The following is a 23,278-nucleotide window of genomic DNA, read 5'->3' on the forward strand; positions in this document are numbered from 1 at the left end:
CCTGAGAAATCTATACACAGATCAAGAAACAGCCATTAGAACTAGACATGGAACAATAGGCTGATTCAAAATTGGGAAAGGAGTGTATCAAAGCTGTATATTGTCACCCTGCTTATTTAACTTCTATGCAGAGTACATCATGTGAAATGCTGGGCTGGATGAAGCTCAAGCTGGAATCAATATTGCTGGGAGAAATGTCAGTAACTTCAGATATGAAAATGACACCACCCTAATGGCAGAAAGTGAAGGAAACTAAAGATCCTCTTGATAAGGTTGAAAGAGAAGAATGAAAAAGCTGACTTAAAACTCAACATTCAAAAAATTAAGATCATGGCATCCGACCCCATCACTTCATGGCAAATAGATAGGGAAAAATTGGAAGCAGTGATAGACTGTTTTCTTGGGCTCCAAAATCACTGCAGTGGGTGACTGCAGCCGTGAAATTAAAAGATGCTTGCTCCTTGGAAGAAAAGCTATAACAAAACTAGACTTTGCATTAAAAAGCAGAGATATCACTTTGCTGACAAAGGTCTGTCTAGGCAAATATATGATTTTTCTAGTAGTCATGTATGGATGTAAGAGTTGGACCATGAAGAAGACTGAGTGTTGAAGAATTGATGCTTTTGAATTGTGGTGCTGGAGAAGACTCTTGAGAATCCCTTGGACTGCCAGGAGATCAAACCAGTCAGTCCTAAAGGAAATCAACCCCACATATTCATTGGAAGGACTGATGCTGAAGCTGAAACTCCATTACTTTGGCAACTGATGCAAAGAGCCAACTCATTGCAAAAGAACCTGATGCTTGAAAAGGTTGTGGGCAGGATGAGAAAGGGAAGACAGAGGATGAGATGGCTGGATGGCATCACCTATTCAATAGACATGAATTGGAGCAAACTCTGGGAGATGGTGAAGCCTGGTGTGCTGCAGTCCATCGGGTCTCTGAGAGTTGGATACGACTGAGCAATTGAACAACAACCAGGAAGAAATGAGAACCAAGTCTGGAAGACACACTACCTAGAACTGTATTTAAAATTGCAGCTCAGTATTCATCTTGTAAGAAGGACAGCAGTGTCACCAGTTCAGCATGGGCATTCTCACTTACCTGCTCGCATCTTCAATGCTAGGTCCAGATGTTACACCTGTACCTGGTACTGCTGCTGCCTTTGGAAGCGCTGGTCAGAATGTATGCCCTGAGCTCTTTGGTAGCTTTGTGTAAAGTCTGGGAGAGGCACATCTGATTTGGAAGGTTTTGGTCCTATAGTCATGTCCTAGCTGCTAGAGAGGCAAAGAAAGTGAATCTGTGAAATTTTTTACCTTCTATTTTGGTAGAGTTCTGTCTCAAACAAATGGAAAATGCCCAACACTTAGGAATTGAGAAGGGCTTAAAGCTAGGTGATTGCAAAGCATGGTAACATCCACAGGGTTAAGAGAGGTAGAATTTGGAGTGCTGTTAAAGTAATGATAGTATTTAGACTTGCGTTTGTAGTTGGAAATAGGGGAGTGGTGGTTCAAAAAAATAGGTTTAGCCTCGTAGTCAAAATGATACTAGCTGAAACCTGGGCTTTACAAAGGAAAACATTTGAGAGAAGAAATCATTGGGAAAGAATCATGGTTATCTATATTATATGAACATGAGAGGAAAGAAACTTGGATGAATAGGCCCTCATTATGAAAACCAAATGAAGAGCTTCTAGTGAGACCTTAGTAAATTCTCTGTGTTCAATTTACTTTTAAATGAATGAGGATTTTAAGAGGGAAAGTAGAGACAGTGCCACATGGCCAGGGGACAGAAAGGATTTGTTGAGTTTTGAAAGAAGAATTTCATTAGAATGGTGGTGATAGAATCTAAAAGCAAGTAGAGATTTACAAGGAAAAAGGAATTGGGTTGAGAGTAAAGTGGCAGTAAGGGTCAGGTGCTTGAGGAAGTGAGAGATAAGGCTCGTCAAAGAAAATACTTGGGAAAAAAGATTAATTGAGCATCTACCGCATAGTAACCGTTGCGAGTGCTTGCAGAATCTAAGTGAACAATGGACAAAGATCAGTGCCCAGGGGGTCCTTATTCTCTGCAAGGGTGAGGGGAGCCAAGTAGTTAACAATAAAAATAGCTAGTTTAATTTTATAGTGGTTAAAGGTGGTAAGTAGACAAAACTAGTAAAGCAGAGTAAGAAAAATTAGTTGGATTTGTTCATCTTTGAAAGAAGGATTTCTTTGGAATGGTGGGAATACAGGTCTAGTAGGGACTGGTTGGAGTTTGGGGAAGGGAGTGTTGCAGTGGTTCATGGGGTATAGGATAGGCTTCACTGATTTGAGAATGGAACCAAGACTTGAAGAAGGTGATGGAGGGAGCTAAGTAGATATCTAAGGAGGGAGTGTTGCAGGCAGAGGAATGGGAGACCCAGAGTTCTGAGCCGGGGCATGCTTGATGTGTTTGAGGAACAGGATGAGGAAGGGGGAGAGTAGAGGAAGAACCCAGTGAGGTATTTGGCAGCCACCTTTTATATGACCTTGTAAACCACCACAGGGACTTCAGAAGGACATCCTAAGCGTCTACTCTAGGACTCACAGCTTTTTGATACTTTTTGTAGCCCACTATGGGGTTAATCTGAATCTTCATGTACAATTCAGAAAGACTTCAAACTTGCTTTTCATAGGCTATTTTTATTTTTAACAACTTCCAGAAAGAGATACTGAAAAACCAATAAAGATAATGTTAAAAAAGAGATGCAAAGTGAGGCAAGATTCTTTACTGAAGAGACAGAAGGCAAACTGCGATTTAGTTTTTTTTTGCCTCAGAGTGAAGTGAACATCTTGTTCAATTGTCAATTTCTGATTATATACATATAATTTAATGAAAAATTGAACACCACTTTTAAACAAGTGTTTCTAAAAGAGCAGCTATTGCTTTTGAACTTCCTCTTTTCCTTTTTTTTTTTTTAAACAAATTTTTTAGTAAAGGTGCTAATGAGATGTATTGAGGACTCAGAATAGAAATTATGGTGACTATTTAAATCAGATTGATCATCTGGATTGGCCTTAAATCATCTGAATAAATTCAGGTTTTACTCATGTCAATTAAGGTTGAATTTGAACCTTTTGGCATAATCCTGAAGATAACTCTCTGGTTGACTAAAATTTTCAGTTTTTAGTTGGGTATTTGATAGTAACAGACATGGCCACACAGGTTGTTGACTAACTATAGTATAATAAGAAACATAGAGCAAAGTGAACAGATAAAGGAATGCCTGTGTAACTAAGATTTTTGTATTATACAAGAGTGGTATTAGAATTTCATATATTTTCATTAGACTAGTGGGGATTTTGTTTCTAATATGCCACTGATTTTATCTGCTATTGTGGTCTGTAAAGCTCATCTTTTTCATCTCCATAATTTAAGCATCTTATTTTTGTCACTTCATGTACATTTAGTATCCTCTGATTTGGCTATAATGCTTTGGATGGAGCATGGAAGAAAGGGTTTCACTAAGACTGAAGTCTGATTTCGCTGTACGGTGATATACTCTGATTGAATAAGGTCTATGTGTGGGTTTTTTTTTTTTAATTTATTTATTAAAAACTATTGGTTTAAACATTCAAACCAACCCTGAAACTTGCGAAAATTCTCCAGATATGGGGTATATTAGACAGGCTTTAATGAAGCTATTATAGAAAATGTTTCTTCTCATAAAAAACTCGAAACACTAAACAGCTGTGCTTTGTATCTGGGGACAGGTGAAGGAAGATAGGGAATTATATGCATGCGTGTGTATTTATACAAGATACAATATATTTCAGGCATCCTTTTGGTATCAACCATCTGTCATTAGGAAAGTATTTTCAATATACACAGTTGACTTCTGGCTGGTAGAAGAGATGACAGGTCTAGCATGTTATGATTCTGAACTGAAAATTGTGACAGTCTTCTCATATTTGAAAATATTTTTGCATGTACATAGATTTTCAGTGTCACATTAAATCAAAATTAGCTTTCAGTAACCCTTGTATTTCTTCTACCATCAATTTGTAAAAGACTACTAAGAGCTAAGTCTGCTAAGAAATGTGGAAATCATATACTGGCAGCACGACTGTTGAAAAAATACCCTGAAAAAGCTGATGGATGCTAAATAAAACCAAACTTTTCTTTGTTATAAATGTCTTCTCTTTTACATTAAGAAACTTTTCCTCATGTGATTCCTTATATACATACTTAGGTATTTTCCAAAGAGTGGAAAACAGATTTTCTAGGAGCTGGCTCCATATGGTATGTGAACTTAAGCATATATTCTTCAAATGTTTAAATAGGCCTATACTTTAACTCCTTTTATATTTCTTTATTTGTGTAAACTAAGATGCACCTTCCTTCTAATTTATATTCAGAGGAATTTACAAGGAAACATACAAAGTAAACATTTTTTGTATAATAACTTAAATATAAATTCTTATTTTCAGTTTAATACCAGTTCAAGTTGGATTTGCATGAAATCAATGCATAATTGACTCTAGGATGAAATAAGAGTAGAGTGATAGTAATTGTCTTTAAGAATTGATTTTTAAATGATGACTTTTATAATGGCTAGCAAGAGATGCAGAGAGATACTTGGAGGTTTTGCTTTTATGCTTAGGGGTGCATTAGTACTAATTTGATAAGATAATATCCTTTGGAAGAGAGCTTCAGGTAGGACAAGTTAGTAGCTTCTGTGGTTCATTATTTTCCCAGTGAGTAACTTTAATACTGAAGAGACTGGGGCCAAAGTATTAAAACAACAAAAATCCTTTTCGCACACAGTTCCTTGCAAGTGGGGTGAAGTAGATCTTCTCAACAGCTTTCTCATGTGTGAAGAAGATAGCATCTTTCATTAAAACAAACTTGGACTCATCTGTTGGAGTGGGGAGTGCATTACATTGTCCTGGTGACTTCCTGCACCCACTTTTTCTTTCTAAGTTGACGGAGTTGCCGCACTATACCTGCTGAAGCACAGGTTGACTGAAGGGAAAACAGTCTTTGCTCCCTCACCTTAGCTGCTTCACTGGTTTGATAAACGTACCCTGAAGGGCTGCTGGAAAAGTTAAAAAAAGATGTATACAAGACACTGCTTTAAATCAATGAACATAAGCTTATGTTTTAATTATTATTAATACACTTTTTATAAACAACTAATACACACAGTCTAGAGGCAAGTTACATCTCTCACTTTTATCTGAAACTGCTGACCTCTGAATTCACCACTTTGATTACTGGAGTGTCTCTTGTCCCATTCCTCTGAATCCACAGATTTAGGATTGAAGGTATCTGATCACTCATTTGCTCTAGCCTTCAGAATTTCTGGTAGTCATGTTCTTTGAATGAATCTTATCAGCCCATGTCTCTGAGTCTTCCATCAACTGAGTGGATGGTTTCTGCCCCAGTTATTTCTTGCAGAGCAGGAGCATGTGAGTCTCTAGCCAGTGAAATACTGGTGACTGATCCTATCTACCTGTGACCAGTTCCAGGCCTCTTTGGCTCAGGCTTACTCTGTATTCTCATCTGTAAGTGGGAATGATATCCCTGGTGGCTCAGACAGTAAAGAGCCTGCCTGCAACGTGGGAGACCCTGGTTTGATCCCTGAGTCAGGAATATCCCCTTGAGAAGGAAGTGGCAATCCATTCCAGTATTCTTGCCTGGGCAACCCCATGAACAGAGAGCCTGGTGGTTTATGTAGTCCGTGGGGTCGCAAAGAATCAGACCCAACTGAGTGACTAACGCTCACTCCCTCACACAAGGAGCAGTGAGGACCAATGAGGCAATGTATGTTAGTTACATAATGTAGAGCCTAAAGAATAAAAGTTCACCAAGTGGTGTGTAACATCAATAGCATCATCATCCTATAATCTTTTAGAAATAGCCTATTTATCCTCCCTGGGTTACTTACTTTCCAGCTCCTGTCAAGACATCTCCCTCTCATTCAAATTTAGCTTCTTATCTGACGTAGTCATACTGACCAGGTGATGGACTGAATAGCATGCAGTGAATAGCATACAGAATAATCTCACATTTATGTATCACCTGGTTCCCTATTCCTGGAGCACAAGTGTGACCTTCAGTTCAGTTCAGTCATATTCTTTGGCACTCAGCTTTCTTTATAGTCCAACTCTCACATCCATCAGTTCAGTTCAGTCCAGTTGCTCAGTCGGGTCCAACTCTTTGCAACCCCATGAACTGCAGCACACCAGGCCTCCCTGTCCATCAACTCCCTGTCTAACTCCCAGAGTTCACCCAAACTCATGTCCATTGAGTCGGTGATGCCATCCAACCATCTCATCCTCTGTCATCCCCCTTTCCTCCTGGCCCCAATCTTTCCCATCATCAGGGTCTTTTCAGATGAGTCAGCTCTTTGCATGAGGTGGCCAAAGTGTTGGAGTTTCAGCTTCAACATCAGTCCTTCTAGTGAACACCCAGGACTGATCTCCTTTAGGATGGACTGGTTGGATCTCCTTGCAGTCCAAGGGACTCTCAAGAGTCTTCTCCAACACCACAGTTCAAAAGCATCAATTCTTTGGTGCTCAGCTTTCTTCACAGTCCAACTCTCACATCCATACATGATCACTGGAAAAACCATAGCTTTGACTGGATGGACCCTTTGTTGACAAAGTAATGTCTCTGCTTTTTAATATGCTGTTAAAAGTTATGACCAGCTGGTCATAACTTTTCTTCCAAGGAGTAAGTGTCTTTTAATTTCATGGCTGCAGTCACCATTTGCAGTGATTTAGGATCCCAGGAAAATAAAGGCTGTCACTCTTTCCACTGTTTCTCCATCTATTTGCCGTGAAGTGATGGGACCGGATGCCATGATCTTCATTTTCTGCATGTTGAGCTTTAAGCCAACTTTTTCACTCTCTTCTTTCACTTTCATCAAGAGTCTCTTTAGTTCTTCTTCACTTTCTGCCATAAGGGTGGTGTCATCTGCATATCTGAGGTTGTTGATATTTCTTCCGCAATCTTGATTCTCGCTTGTGCTTCCTCCAGCCTGGAGTTTCTCATAATGTACTCTACATATAAGTTAAGTAAGCAGAGTGACAATATACTGCCTTGACGTACTCCTTTTCCTATTTGGAACCAGTCTGTAGTTCATGTCCAGTTCTAACTGTTGCTTCCTGATCTGCATACACATTTCTCAAAAGGCAGGTCAGGCTTTCTGGTATTCCCATCTCTTTCAGAGTTTTCCACAGTTTGTTGTGATCCACACAGTCCAAGGCTTTGGCATAGTCCATAAAGCAGAAATAGATGTTTTTTCTGGAACTCTCTTGCTTTTTTGATGATCCAGTGGATGTTGACAATTTGATCTCTGGTTCCTCTGCCCTTTCTAAAACCAGCTTGAACATCTGGAAGTTCACAGTTCACATATTGCTGAAGCCTGGCTTGGAGAATTTTGAGCATTACTTTACTAGCGTGTGAGATGAGTGCAATGGTGCGGTTGTTAGAGTGTTCTTTGGCATTGCCTTTCTTTGGGATTGGAATGAAAACTGACCTTTTCCAGTCCTGTGGCCACTGCTGAGTTTTCCAAATTTGCTGGCATATTGAGTGCAGCACTTTCACAGCATCATCTTTCAGGATTTGAAATAGCTGAACTGGAATTCCATCCCCATCCACTAGGTTTGTTCATAGTGATGCTTTCTAAGGCCCACTTGACTTCACATTCTAGGATGTTTGGCTTTAGGTGAGTGATCACACCATCATGATTATCTGGGTCATGAAAATCTTTTTTGTATAATTCTTCTGTGTATTCTTGCCACCTCTTCTTAATATCTTCTGCTTCTGTTAGGTGCATATCATTTCTGTCCTTTATTGAGCCCGTCTTTGCATGAAATGTTCCCTTGATATCGCTAATTTTTTTAGAGAGATCTCTAGTCTTTCCTATTCTGTTGTTTTTCTCTATTTCTTTGCAGTGATCACTGAGGAAGGCTTTCTTATCTCTCCTTGCTATTCTTTGGAACTCTGTATTCAAATGGGTATATCTTTCCTTTTCTCCTTTGCTTTTCTCTTCTCTTCTTTTCACAGCTATTTGTAAGGCCTCCTCAGACAGCTATTTTGCTTTTTTGCATTTCTTTTCCATGGGGATGGTCTTGATCCCAGTCTCCTATACAGTGTCATGAACCTCCATCCATAGTTCATCAGGCACTCTGTCTATCAGAGCTAGTCCCTTAAATCTATTTCTCACTTCCACAGTATAATCATAAGGGATTTGATTTAGGTCATACCTGAATGGTCTAGTGGTTTTCCCCACTTAGCCTTTCTTTGCATCACACTGAAACCAGGTATTAATAGAATTATGCCTGTATGGGGTTCAGAGGTCCTAGGGCAGTCTGGAGGTTTATTATTGGTTTTTTTTTACGTTATACCTTATCTTAACAAACTACCTGAGTTAATTTTCATTAGTACTTTAATTGTGTAAGTTGCCTTTAATTCTCTGGTACTCTTTAATGTTAATTGTTTTTTTTGTGTGTAGTATTCTTATCTTGTATGCAGGCTCTACAGGTCCTTGTTATATTCATGGTCTGACATAGGCTTTTTAAAAAAACCTCACAATCTCTAGGTAAATGATAGTGTCCTATATTTAAGATATTATTCTGTTAGAAAATTCCATGAAATATCTTTTTGTAATGGGTTTGTGCTGATGATCAAATTATACCCTCTAAGTCCATAGTGTTACATTATTTTAGGAGAATAAAGTTTGGGCTTATTTATTCTCTTTTATAAGCTCTCAGATCCCTTTACTGAGTTGTGAGGAGTAGCAATGATAAAAGACCAACACTGAAAGCCTGTATCAGAAGATATTATGTCTATTTCATAATATTGGGATTGTACCCTGTCCGTCCAGTCAAGGCTATGGTTTTTCCAGTAGTCATGTATGGATGTCAGAGTTGGACTGTGAAGAAAGCTGAGCACTGAAGAATTGATGCTTTTGAACTGTGGTGTAGGAGCAGACTCTTGAGAGTCCCTTGGACTGCAAGGAGATTCAACCAGTCCATTCTAAAGGAGATCAGTCCTGGGTGTTCTTTGGAAGGAATGATGCTAAAGCTGAAACTCCAGTACTTTGGCCACTTCATGCGAAGAGGTGACTCACTGGAAAAGACTCTGATGCTGGGAGGGATTGGGGGCAGGAGAGAAGGGGACAACAGAGGATGAGATGGCTGGATGGCATCACCAACTTGATGGACATGAGTTTGAGTGAACTCCAGGAGTTGCTGATGGACAGGGAAGCCTGGCGTGCTGTGATCCATGGGGTCGCAAAGAGTCAGACACGACTGAGCGACTGAACTGACTGACTGACTGACCCTGTTAATAATGATCATATTTTTATTAGGTAATAATGGCTTATGCTATTGATTGGTATTTAATTTCATTAAGATATGTTCAGAGTATTTTATCACAAATACTCTATTACTTTTATAAATGGCTCAAAAAGGATGCCTTCTATGATGGTTGTTATAAAATTCATAGTTTTAGTTTTTGATATATATCTTTAGTGAACAATTATTTCAGGAAAAAATATCAATCTGCTAAATTTATTGACCTTGTTTATAAGTAAAGGTTTGGAAATTTTAAAGCTGAAGTGCAATCTGGTTTTCTCTTTTTTACTTGTGTGTGAAATTTTTTTGTTGCTAGTGGTAACTGTAGAGAATTTTTTTCAAATAGCACCCTTTTAATAACAATGGTCTCCCCAAATATACTGTGGCATAGCTTTAAACTTTATTAAGTCTGTCTTGGACTCCCCCTTCCTCTCTCTGAGTAAATGGAAGAAAAGTTTGGCAGGCTCCATGCTGTGCACTTGATTGATGTCCAGAACATCTGAAGGACTTTTGTGTCCTGCCTGCTCTCCATGAGTGCATAATGTGTGAATACTTAAAGAAGGTCAGCCCTTATCACATGTAATCTAGGCCTGAAGGCAGATCAGCAGTGACAGTCATATCCCGTAAGTAAGAACACAAATCATCCTCTACATGCTTTAGACAAGTTGTGGGATATTTTTTCTCTCTTTTTACCCCTTCCCACTCATGGGGGGACCTTGGCAGAGCCATGAAAGCAGAGAGAAGACGTGCTCAGAATAATATGTCACTCTTCCGAGGGAGGAAGGGATTGTTTATTTGTCATGATGTGATGGTCTTTCACTGTGCAGCTGAAGGGAGCTTTGGGTTGTTAATGACTAGTGATGTGGAATGCTGCAAATTAGAATGGGGTGGGGAGGCAAGAGGCAGCCTGAAAGCCGCTGAAGTTGTGGCCTTTGTAAACCCCAGAGTCAGGAAAAAAGGTTTTTTGCACACTTGAGTTCTATTGTTTATTTTTTCTCCGATAAGGGAGTAACTTTTTATATTATTTTGTAAGTGTAAAGCTGAAAATCAGAATGACAAGATGCATTAGCCAGTACAATTGTGAACACAGTTTTCTATTTTTTGTGCAACTAGTATGAAAGTATGAAGACTATTTTACTGCAGAACTCTGTGGCATTGTAGGTACTTAAAATGCTATGACTTCTAATAGGAGCAAGGAAAGAACTGTTTTTTATGTGTCTGTGTGTTTGAACAGAAGTTTAAAAGTAAACATTCCAAACAATATTAGCAGAGATGTTCAAGTGTTAAAATAACACTCACCTTATTGTTCTCATGGAGACTATTAAGGATATTGTTGCATTTTCTTACATAAAAAGGAAAATATTTTTCATCTAATCTCAAAAAGTTTACTAGTTTCTTTTGAAACCCAATCAGCTGCAAGAAGTAGTTGTGGTCAGGTCATACAATGAAAACTGCAGACACCCCATTCAGAGGCCGAGGCATTGCTTCCTATGCATGTAAGATAAAATCAAAAATCAAATTAGGAGCTATAGGGCCCTTCCTTCCCAATGTCTCTCTCCCACTCTGCTTTTCCAGCCCAGTTTCTCTGCTCTCAAGGCATATACAGGATTTCATGTTCTCAGCAAACATTGCTCTTTTTCTTGCTCATAAATGTCTGTACTGTCTGTCCTCTGCTTGGAATCCCTCTGCCTCCCTTCACGCAGTGAATTCCTACTTATCTTTGAAGACCCGGTTCAAATGCCTCTTCCCCACAAGTCCAATCCCACCCCCGGCCAGAATTAATCTTTGTTTATGCACTGTATTCTCCATGTTCCCTCAGCAGAGCCGGCCATGTCTGTAGTGCCTTGTCATGATTTGATTGTGTCTGTCTTCGCCCACTACAAGGTAGGCTTTGTCCTAAAGGCAGGTATGGTGTAATGTTCCCATACCCCCTTCACTTGACACAGTCCCCCACATATAGTTTAAAAAGCTGTGTCTATATATAAAATCAGGAGATTTGGAGGAGTTTTATGTGAAAATAAGTCACAAGTTGAAACTGTTAAAAAGTAGTCTCATATTTTCAAACTGCTTCTTGTATTTCTTCAATTGCATAATGACTTAATAAATGAGGTAAATAAAATAATTAAATCAATATTTGCCTTTGTGAGTATAATATGAATTTTTAAAACTCAATTATCCTAAGATATATTGTGTGTGTGTGTGTATGTGTATATATATATATATAAAATATCCTTGTTTTAATGATCATATTATTTGTGACAGGAAGAATTTGGCAAATGTCATATTAAAGAACATTATTGTTAATAAGGATTTTTTTTTTTTTGGTCAAGAGGCAGTAGAGTGATTAGTGAAAGTTGTCAGGAAGTTGACTATTTTCTGATGTCCTCCTATGTACTGGGCACTGTATTCAGTAACTTCTGTTCATTTACTTGTCTAATTGGTATAACAATGTTAACAGGTACTGAGCAGATTATAGGACAGAGAGTTTAAATAATTTACTTAAGATTACACAGATGACACAAACAGACTTTCTCTATAGATGGATCCACAAACCTAGAGTGAGTGCATCTGTGTATGAATTCTACAGATTATGCAGAGTGATGACTCGTATTCATATTGGTAATACTAGCTGCAGTCTTTTTTTTTTTTTCCTTGCCCCTCTCAGGTGTACAAATTCAATTTGATACCTTTCTTTCAATATTCTCTCAGAGCTTTCTTTGAAGCCTCATTTGGTGTGTACTTTACAGTGAGTGGGCTAAATCATATGCAAATATGGATTTTTTTTTTCTTTGCTAAGTCAGATTTCTGATCTGCATTACAAGACTTTTTAAAGATCTTTTGAGCCTGTTTGTCTGGAATCGAAGTGTGTGTTTTATACAACATCTCCTGCATTGTTGGTACCTAAAAGAAAGGTGAAAGGATTAGTTGCTCAGTTGTGTCTGACTCTTCGCGACCTCATAGACTGTAGCTCACTGGGCTCCTCTGTCCATGGAATTCTCCAGGCAAGGATACTGGAGTGGGTTGTCATTTCCTCCTCTAAGGGATATTCCTGACCCAGGGATTGAACCTGGGTCTCCTGTATTGCAGGCAGATTCTTTATCATTTGAGCCATCAGGGAAACCTGGCATATGTTAAATGGTAACGGCAAAATGGAGGGAATTAATAGGGCTACCTCTTGAATTTCTTCGTATAAGTTAAAAAAAAAAAAAAACAATCTGTATTGCCAAAAACTTTGACTAAATGAAAAACTGTCGTCAGTCTTCTAATTTTCACTTCTATTCACATGAGTGAATGTGTGAGAATTGCTCAATCATGTCCGACTCTGTGAGACCACATAGACTGTAGCCCGCCAGGCTCCTCTGTCCATGGAATTCTCCAGGCAAGAATACTGGAGTGGGTTGCCATTTCCTTCTCCAGGGGATCTTCCTGACTCAGGGATCGAACCTGGGTCTCCTGCATTACAGGCAGATACTTTACCATCTGAGCTACCAGTGAAAGTGAAAGTCACTCAGTTGTGCCTGACTCTTTGCAACCCCATGGACTATATAGTCCATGGAATTCTCCAGGCCAGAATACTGGACTGGGTAGCCTTTCCCTTCTCCAGGGGATCTTCCCAACCCAGGGATCGAACCCATGTCTCCTGCATTGCAGGAGGATTCTTTACCAGCTGAGCCACGAGGGAAACCCTCTACTCACATAATTGGAGATTCAGGTTTACAGACTCATCTTATATTCTGAAATCTTAAACCTTTATAAAAATTCATTAAGCCAGTTCATGCTCAAAAGCCTGTCGGTTATTTATATGATATATAGCCTAAACTCTGTAACCTTAATTCAGAATCCTACACAATCTGCTTCCACTCTGTCTGGCTTTCTTTCCAACCATTTACTATAGGAGCCATCTGTTCCAGTAAGATTTTTTTTTGTCTCATGCTATTGCACATATAAAATATTTAATCCTGCCTCTAATGCTTGCTCATATAATTTCCTCTCTTTTCATCTTCTCTATCTCTGTATAAGTTCAATTCATATTTCAGCATCCAACTCTGCCTTCAGTGTTGGGCCCAGTCTAATCCATCCCTTACTCTGATTTTCCATCTTTATTCCATTTGAAGACACTTCATTTTAAAGTGACTACTGTTTTTTACTTAGTTCTCTATTACATATACACTGCTTTTTCTATGGTACTGTGAACCTCTTGAGTGCATTTACTTCAGCTAGCACATAGTTCATCAGAAATGGTTGCTGGTATGTCTTGTTTTGAACTGAATTAGGATTTTGGGGCAAGAGCAACTATTCCCTCTTTATGCTTTGTACCATTTGTGGATGCCCGTATTGGGGAAATGTGAGCAGTGGGAACTGTCCCACATTTTAGCCATTCACTCGTCATCCCAGAGCTTAAGGCTAGGTTCCAATTTGGCAATGGAACCGTGTTGTGATGTGGCACTGAGCCGAATGTAGAAAGTTTGGACAAGAGGTTCTATTTGATTTTGGTTTGCTCTTCACTCACGTGACCCCTTTGATCCTGATCTCTCTTACTCATTTTAGTATGCTGCAGTCTCCCTAAAAGGAATATGGATAAATGATACTGAAAGATTATCTCATTTACCTCCCCAAACTTCTATTTTCCTGAGAAGTAAGGTCTGTGGATTCTGTGAAATGCTTAACATGTAGTTAAAGCTTAGAATATTCCAAAAATTTCTATGTGGTTATGTGTGAAATTCCATTTCATGAAATGGAACTGAGGATGTTGGCTTGATAGTATTAATAGCATTTATTAAATCCTAATAAGCAATTGTTCAGCTACTCTAAGACAGAGAATAGATTTGAATGCCATCCATTAGGATAGTGCTGGGAGTTGCTGGTGTGTGTGAAAAGAAGTGGGGGTGTCTCTTAAGAAGGGGAAGATAGCAGAGATTTTTTTTTCCAAGAAAGTTATTCTTAAAATTTCAAGTAAACTCATTCTAATGCTATCTTAGATATAACCATTGAATTATGTCTCTGCTCTCATACTCATATATCCTTTATCATGCAAATGGATTAGATTTAATAACTACTTTTGTTTCTTTCTATAACACTGAAAATTTGTTTATATTTTTTGCTGTTCTTTAATTATCAACAGTTCCCAGAGTGAATCAGAGTCTTGTAGTCCCTTAGTATCAGACAGGTCACTCAGAATATCATTAGAAAGTTGAAATATTACAAAATATTCATAGTTATATTGAGGCACAATTATAATTAATGTGTAAAACATTGAATAACTTACCTTGGTTTTATTCACATAATAAAATAGGTTAGGTCACAGTACTTTTTTTTTTGCTCTGTAGAAAACTTCAAACTATAGTCATATCAAATTAATTAATGAATAGCTTAACTGAAATCTTTCAACTTGGAATATTCATTAAAGATGGCTTTTGTATGGGACCCTTTTTTGTATCCATGCACTTGATTCAGAAGCATTTGCCTCATTATATAAATGTTGATGTAGTGTGAGAAAATGCCATAACGTGACACTTGGATGTGTTGCAACATTTCTATCGTATTATCAAAGAAAAAATTTTTATTTCTCTTTGTCTTTCTATGATTCCCAAAGAGTTACCATTCATGGCAGAGGGAAAAAAAAAAAAAAAAGCAAAAACCCTTAACAGAAGAAATAAGCAGTTGCATGTCAGCACAGTATAGGTATGTGTATCTGCGGAATGTCTCCACAGCTGCCCAGGAGGTGTGGGGACTTCGGCATGGTCAGTCCGGAGCGAAGTCCCGCCTGCCCTGGCCTCTGTGTGGACAGCTGGGTCAGGCTCCTTTCTTAAGAAAACAACCCGGCCCGGGGTCCTCACCGCCCTTTGTTGTCCTCCCCACGAGGTGATCAGTTGAAGTCTCCGTGGTGACAGAACCAGTTTGTAACAGGCTTGTCTTTCACGGTCCTGTCTAGGGCTTGCTGGCAGGCTTGCCGGAAGCTCTGACAAGAGTGGCAGCAGAGGAGTCTCCGTGAAAGAAGGAAAGGCAAGAAACAGGAGGCTTAAACAGGCGGGTCACATTGACTGCTCTCCTGCTGCAATGGGTTGGCTGGACAAACTAAACTGGCAGCTTCACATTTCCTTGCTCATTCTTCTGTCTATGCACACGAGGGGTAAGAAGATCAGTGCCCCGCAGTACAGTGCTGACAGGGGGCTCCGTGAATGTCTGGTTTCGTGGTTTTTATCACAGAAGGGAAAGTTCAGGGCAGAAGTTCAACGGCTAAACATTTCCAGCTCCCATCCTCCAACTGCTCTGTAACCTTACTACTTTCTCTGTCGGGGCAACGCTTTGTAGAGTGTGTGTCAGAATAATTTTAAAAGGGATGCGAAGTTTCTGTTTGTTCTAGCGATTAATTACGTGCAGTCTAATTTGGAACTCTGAGGATGAGGTTGAGTGTCAATATGCTGTGACAGTTTATATGATGAATTTAAGAAAACAGTGTAATAACCTTTGTTTTGATCATTTAAATTTATTTGAGTATTGTTAGGTTTTTTATAGTTAGCTAATTAACTTTGAAGTTCATTGTAATTTTACATGGATGCATTGAGTAAATCTGTAGTTTTATAATGGCAATAATTGTAATTTGTGAATATGTCATGTTTACCCATATTTAAGAACAGGGGCTTTCTTAAATGATCATTTTGTTCAGAAGAATTATTCTTGTATAAAGTTGCCTAAAGGAGAAAAAAAAATTAAAATTATTTTAAAGAGCTAAAAGAGTAATTATGAAAGTAGCTGAACTATTTTCAACTTAGAAGAAGGATAACTTAAAGTGGAACAATTATCTGTGATAGTGATTGGTAGTGAGGAAGTCACAAAGTTGTAAATAAGGAAATAGCCCTTTTATAAAATTCAGCCAGGTGACAAAGGGAATATGTGTGAGGTCGAAATGCATTTACAGGTCAGCCTCATATCCTGTGAATGCATTTAACAGAACTTGTTTGGCAGTACTGTTTACTTGAGAAGCATGTATTACCAATTGGCATATATTTGGATTGACACTTATAAGATTAATTTTTCATAATCTCGCAGTGTTCCATGACACTATGTAAGTATTATATTTTGTTGCTTGGCTCCATGAAAAAATGCTTTTAATTTCTGGTTATAGATACGTGTAATTCAAAAGACTTTTGTATGTTGATATGAGGAAACAACATGTAATTCATTTACCTGGTTGGCTAATTTATTTTCCAAAAATTGTCATAATCTGGTAACTTCTAGAAGAGACAGAAAGACCTCAGGGAAACTTTCTTAAGAATGTCCGAAGAAACTCAAAGCATGATATATATGAGGTGAAAAATCTTATTCCTCTACTCATGCTACCACTATTTCTTGATTGCCTAAGGGCAATTTTTCATTCCCTGTTTATCATTTTCCTTGAAACCTATGAATACATAAACTATTTATCGTTATGTCAGTCAAAAGTGAAGAGGCTATATGTTACAGACTGAATCTTTGAATCATAAATATTAGGATTAGAATACACCTTAAGATAGTATTGTGTGGTTGACTTTTCAGTGAGAAGGTTGAAGCCCAGAGACATTCCCTGCTTCTTTCCGTGAAGCATAACCTTTTTAACTCCCTGTTCAGAGCCCTTTCATATGAGTGCCCATGTGGGTCTGTGTGTGTCTACTAATTTATTTCGTAGCATAGTGGTTAAGTGCATGAACTCTGGAACAAGAATGCCTGGGTTTGAATCTTAGCTTCACCACTTACTAGATTGTAAACTAAATGAGGAGTCTTATTGGTGCCTTGATTTTCTCAACTGTGAAATGGGCATAATAATAATAACTAACCATAGGATTGACTTGATTACTAAATAATTACTAGATACATACAAAGCACTTAGAGGAGTGATAGTGCATACTATTGTCTAAGAGTTTGCTATTATTAGTGTCATTAGGAATAATGCTAATCTGTGTAGGAATAGGAGACAACCAATCTGGAAATGGAAATTGAGACAAGACTTTGAAAGAATCCCATAGCTCATCTTAGTGTGCTGTGCTTAGTCACTCAGTTGTATTTGCCTCTTTTTGTGACTCCATGGACTGGAGGCAACCAGGCTCCTCTGTCCATGGGAATTCTCCAGGCAAGAATACTGGAGTGCGTTGCCAGGCCCTCCTCCAGGGAATCTTCCCAACCCAGGGATCAAACCCAGGTCTCCTACATTGCAGGTGGGTTCTTTACCTGCAATGCAGACTGTGATTAACGTACTGAATCTCACTTTTTATTCCTAGCTTTGTCACTAATGAAATTTTCACTGTTTTTGAAGAATCTCTCTACCTGTAACCTTGTGTAAAATAAGTTTCATTTTTTTTCTGGAAAAAATGTATTTTCCTGTATGAAAACAGAGTGTACTATAGAGAGAGACTATGAGCTCAACCAAGACCAAGTAACTTTGACTACTGAAGTTAAATATTCATTGACAACTTGTAATGCGTTATGATCATTAATTAGCATGTACTTCAGAAAGAATGATTACCACTAAGATAGGTATATATGAAGCACGGACCTATGTAGTGGTCACGACTTATTAAGTGAATGACAAAGCCAAGATTAATGTTCTGAGACCTTAAATACGTTTTTAAAGTAACTGTGTTTCAAAATGACAGCTTGAGACATTTAGAGAGTGTGTGCTTCAGGCTAATACAAATATTTAGTTATTTAAATATATGGAAACCTAAACATTCTACATGGAAGGAATATGTCCATTATTCCAATTCTACCTTAAATGGTACTGCTGCTGCTGCTGCTAAGTCGCTTCAGTCGTGTCCGACTCTGCGACCCCATAGACAGCAGCCCACCAGGCTCCCCCGTCCCTGGGATTCTCAAGGCAAGAACCCTGGCGTGGGTACAAAGCTCTGCAAAGTCACAGCAAGTGGAACAGAGTAGCTAGGTTGGCCTGTGTGGGGGGTGATTCATCAGCCTAAATCTTATCACTGCTTAAATCTTATCTTAAACGTTTTACTTGAGGAGACATAGCCTTAGAAAAAAGGGAGAAAGGGTACATGTTGGTAGGTTTTGAACATTGTGTTTTTTATATTGGCACATTGTGATTGCTTTAGGAATGTATTTTTTAAAACTCGAGATCATGAAGTGTGGAATTGCCTCCTTCTAAAAGTGAAAAGACGGCCTGTAATGGTAAAGAGCTGTAGTGTTCATTTCTGCTTGAAATATAGTATTTTAGAGATTGATTTCTTGATGCCACCCTGCCCCTTGTTTCTTAAATCACAGTAGGGAATTACAGGCGATCCTAATGAACACAGTACAACGTGTAGACAGTGTTTAGCATCATTTTGGCCACTACCATTCTTGTGAAGTTCTGCCAGAGGAATATAGTGAGGTTATAAAGGTGATAGATTGAGGGACCTAAAAGGTAAAGGATGCTTTCTGTTTGTTCTAACACATCGGTGGCAACAATGCACCCTTCCTGACAAGGATGTTCCTCACGCTCTGGCGTTTTAAGAGGTGAGATGTTTATTTGGCTTCTTGTTAAACGTATATGTGAAAATTTTCACAGTGCCTGTGCCCCCCTCCAGAAAATCATAGTAATAGATTATTACAGCAATCAGATTAAAATAAAAATTGGTAGCCAACTTTCGGTCTTTAGGAGTAATTCTATATCAATGAAGAGTTACTGGGAAAAAAGGCAAGATAGGAAGTAGGTACTAGCTCTTTTGGAGTAGAGGAAAACCCCCAAACCCAATGAACAAAAGCAGGTCCCAGTCTCCATGGCCCCTGCAGTTTTATATAACCAGGATTTTACATCCTGCTACTTCATTGCCAGGTCGTATTTCGTACATTTCCTACTGTAATATTTGTGTTTGATCTGGTTGACACTAATTTAAAACTGTTAAAAAAAAATCTACGCTATTAAATATTTTCAGTAGAATTAAGACAAATAGGAAATGCAGTAACAGGAGGATAACAAACATTGCTGCGAATGTGTAGTTTCAAAATTAAAATGGTACTATTGGTATAGGGCATTGATTTTTGGTAATATTTTTAAGTGAAAAATGATCCTTGTTGCCATATGGCACACTATAGTGAAAATCTGAGCTGTTAGACCGACACATCTGTTAAATGCATAAACAGGGGTCTGTGTTTAAAATGTTTTCTACTGCAGCTATTATGTGGCACTTCCAACAATTAATCTTGGGCTGTTAATCGGGAGTAACTGCACCTTGTGGTGAGCATCACAGATGTAAGAAATTTGATCTCTGTGGCAATTTACCTGGGAGGAAAGTGGCTCAATTATAGTTCTCAATTTAAATTCTGCAGAGTAGACTGGATTAAACACATTCACATTACTATTGAGTATAAACTCAAATTATTTAGTTTTATCATTTGTTATGAGAAGTTATCTTCTTTAAATATGTAGTGATGGCTACCATGTATTTAAGGCATATGTATCTTTCAATATCTGTGCATACATAATTTTAACCTTTAAATTACAAATACATGAAAACTTCTGAAAAAATATTAATGTTATAATAGATCAGAGTTCAGATTAGTTGTTTTTTTTTTTTTTTGTCTTTGTGAGCCAGTTGAATTTGAAATAACATTTTACCAATCTTTTATTGACTTAAAATAACTGCTAGGAACAAATTTATGAATATGTTTTTTCTGCTAACTTTTCAAATGTGTATCTCAGTTTTAGAATCAGACAGGACATTAGGCAAATCTTTAAGACAGTGTACTGACAATTAAAATCAGCTACATTGTCTATCAAGCTTTCTTATGCTACATTTTAAGTTCAGATGGACCCTTTTGGTCTTGATTATTATACTTTTTTCCATCTGTAAAATAATCACTCTGCTCATCATAATAGACTTGTGTGTGTAAATATTCATATTAAAATACCTAAGGATGATTTTTTGACTATGGGCTCGGAATAACCTCATTCTTATTTCTAGGCCCTGCTACTTTTCACTTTATGCTAGAGGAGCTGTGGCTTTTGGATTAACTGATTTCTTGCTTGATATCAGCTCCATCATCACACTCCTCCCAAAACTAATTAGCTTCCATATTAGTTAATAATGTGTCTAAGATCACATTAGTAGTATTGATATTTTGGGCAAAAGAACAGAAACTTAAGAAGAGGAAGAAGTTGAATGGAGACCTAAAGAAAAGCTAAAGGAAACACAAGCCTCATGGGACCCAGAGAGGCCACAGGACCTGAGTTTCTACTCATCCATGTCTGTGAGGGACCTCATGGACATTGCCTTCTTTTCTCTGTGTGTCTTTTCCCTTCTTTCTGTCTACAAGTCGTTACCAGACATTCCATGCATTATAAAATCCAGACCTTTCTACGTCCTTCCAGGTTTGCATCAGTGAGGCTCTGACTCCTTTGCAGCTCATTTCACTACTCAGTGGTCAGCAAGCCACAAAGGCCTTTCCTGTCCGGAAGGATCCAGACTCCTCTTCCTTTCCACATATGTAGTTTCCATAGCCCAAAAAATTCTTTCTCCTCTACTTATTCATTTGCTTAAGTATCACTAAGTTTTCCTTAACAATCCAAATTAAATGAGATCCACTTGCTATAACCCCTCATTGTAAGTTTTGTTTCAGTTTTATAGTACATGTGATGTATCATTATATGTGTCACTCTCCTGCTGAAAGCCCAGCTTCTCAGAGGAAAAACCACGTCCGTCTCATTTATTGCTGAATTCAAGTGCCTAGTACAGTGCTTGGCCTGCAGAGGAGTCTACCTCCTTAGACATACTCATTATTTTGCGCATGACCCAAAACAGTGTCTGCATTTTATGATATTTGAAGAGCTTCTTTGCTTAGCTCTCCAAACTTAACTGATAAACATTTCACTGTTTCTTGTTTTTAATTCTTTGGAGAGAGAATTTTATTGACTGCTGACCCTAAACAGTAATCAGATGTGAGTCAAATAGTATGCATAGTCATCCGGTGCCAAGATGGGCACCAGACAGTAATTGACACTGGGGACAGTGGAAGTTTGTTCTAGAAGAAGTTTTGGATTAGGTTGACAATCAAAAACACCTAATATAACTGCTACTGGAATTTAAAATAGCAATATGAATACCTCTAGTATTCCTTTGCTTATAATGAACTCCTATTGGCTACTAAGTGACTTATTAGCTATATGAGTAGAAAAATTATAAAAAAGAATATGTATAATATCATATAAGAAACGAATCACCAGTCCAGGTTCGATGAAGGATACAGGATGCTTGGTGCTGATGCACTGGGATGGCCCAGAGGGATGGTACAGGGAGGGAGGTGGGAAGGGGGTTCAGGATGGGGAGCATGTGTACACCCGTGGCGGATTCATGTTGATGTATGGCAAAACCAATACAATATTGTAAAGTAATTAGCCTCCAATTAAAATAAATAAATTTAAATTTTAAAAAGTACTTTATTTTTTACATCAACTTTGGTATTCAGGAAATGTCACTACAAAAAGTTGTTGATTTTAATAGTAACTGAAGTGGTATGATTTTCTTTACTCTTTAAGAAAAGATGCTGTGGAAACTCAAGATACTAAAGGTGGTGGCAAAAATAATACATGAAACAAGTACTGTAATCTCTTGGCAGATTTAGCTTTGTCAGATTGTTACATATAACTTTCACTCCTTTATTGAAACAAGTAGTTGCACATCATATGTCTCACAAAGAATATCTCATAAATTTTACATTTTGATCCCTAAAAAGGCCACAAGTTTGTGGCTAGCAGTATATGTTTCATTAGATTAGATTCTGGGAACTTGAGTGTCTGAAACTATGCTTTTGATCCCTTTTGGAGTCCAGGGGAGAATGAATATACATAACAAATTCACTTTTTAAAAACCTCTTAAGTACATGCAGAAGACTGGTTTTGGTGCGTAGGTTTTTACTGCTTGATAGTATCCTGTGGTCATAATGCGAGGACCTAATGTCCCCATATTTATCTTAGTATCTTCACAATTTTAACGGGAGTTTTAAAGGTAAGGAAATAGCTACTGATATCAGTTTTGCATCAATTGTGGAACTTCGGCGTTGTGGGAACTGCATTGATAAGATATCAGCCAAGTGTGAGAGAATTTAATATAATATGGCATCTTAAAATTCTTTATGATTATTTCTGTTTTCCTTTAAACTATGCCAAGGCCAATAGTATATAGCTTCAGAAAATCTGAGGCCAGGTTTGTTTTGTAAACTTTGCATAAAATTATCTTTCTGCTATTATGTTTGTAGAAATATTCATGTTGAAACTATGTCTTTGCTAAAATCTTCAGCTTTATTTTGGTTTCTCTAAAAGAAAACTATGACAATATTTTTCAAATCTGAAAAATAATAACCTGCCAATTGTAATTGTGTGTACTTTTAATGATGGTGCACTTTTTATGGGGCTAAATCTCAATGGAATGTTTATCTTGGTTAGAGTCAATATGCTCAATTGCTTATTGTTTTTAAATTCCATTATGATTTATATGTTTCTTTTTTGAAAAAAGTAAAGGTTAATGTTGTAAGAGTAATATGCTGTATTTGCCCATTAACTATTAACTCATTTAAGTGAGGGGATGTGCAGCTCATTGGAGGAATATTCAACTGGTTCTGAGTTTAACTCAGGCGCTTAAATCAGCTGAGTTATCGAGAACTGTGCAGTGACCTGGAAAACAACAAAAAAGTTTCATCAGGACGTAACAGAAGAAGGGTAGATGCCACTTAATTGAGGTTACTAAACAAGTTGCCTTTTTACTTCCATACTTTCTTATACATATTATATATATCTGCATACATATGTTTCTTATATGCATGTTTTCATAGGGTTATTACAGTTTATTGAAATCAGACACTATCACTAAATATTTCCTACTTAATTTCCTATGCCCTGAATGAAAATGTGTTCAAATTGGGGAATGGGTTTAAAGGAAAAGGACCCTCATGATAAATTGAATGATTTTACTGACATAAGACATTCTTT

General features: G+C 37.8%; 1 protein-coding gene across 48 annotated transcripts in view; it reads left to right on the forward strand.

The window, feature by feature from the left end:
* The window catches only part of BMPR1B (bone morphogenetic protein receptor type 1B), a 522,369-nt gene that overhangs the window by 398,203 nt on the left and 100,888 nt on the right, over positions 1–23,278 (forward strand). Inside the window, exon 1 of one of the 48 annotated variants that reach the window (XM_086406598.1) lies at positions 15,351–15,454. The exons of the other annotated variants lie outside the window; for them this stretch is intronic. The gene's annotated coding sequence lies outside the window, so the exon portion shown is untranslated. Of the gene's footprint in view, positions 1–15,350; positions 15,455–23,278 lie in introns of those variants that run through there. 48 annotated transcript variants of the gene reach the window in all.

The sequence above is a fragment of the Bos grunniens genome, chromosome 6 (assembly GCF_055505025.1).
Source record: "Bos grunniens cultivar Pamir isolate PY7600 chromosome 6, Bosgru_T2T1.0, whole genome shotgun sequence".
In the NCBI taxonomy this organism is placed as follows: Eukaryota; Metazoa; Chordata; class Mammalia; order Artiodactyla; family Bovidae; genus Bos; species Bos grunniens.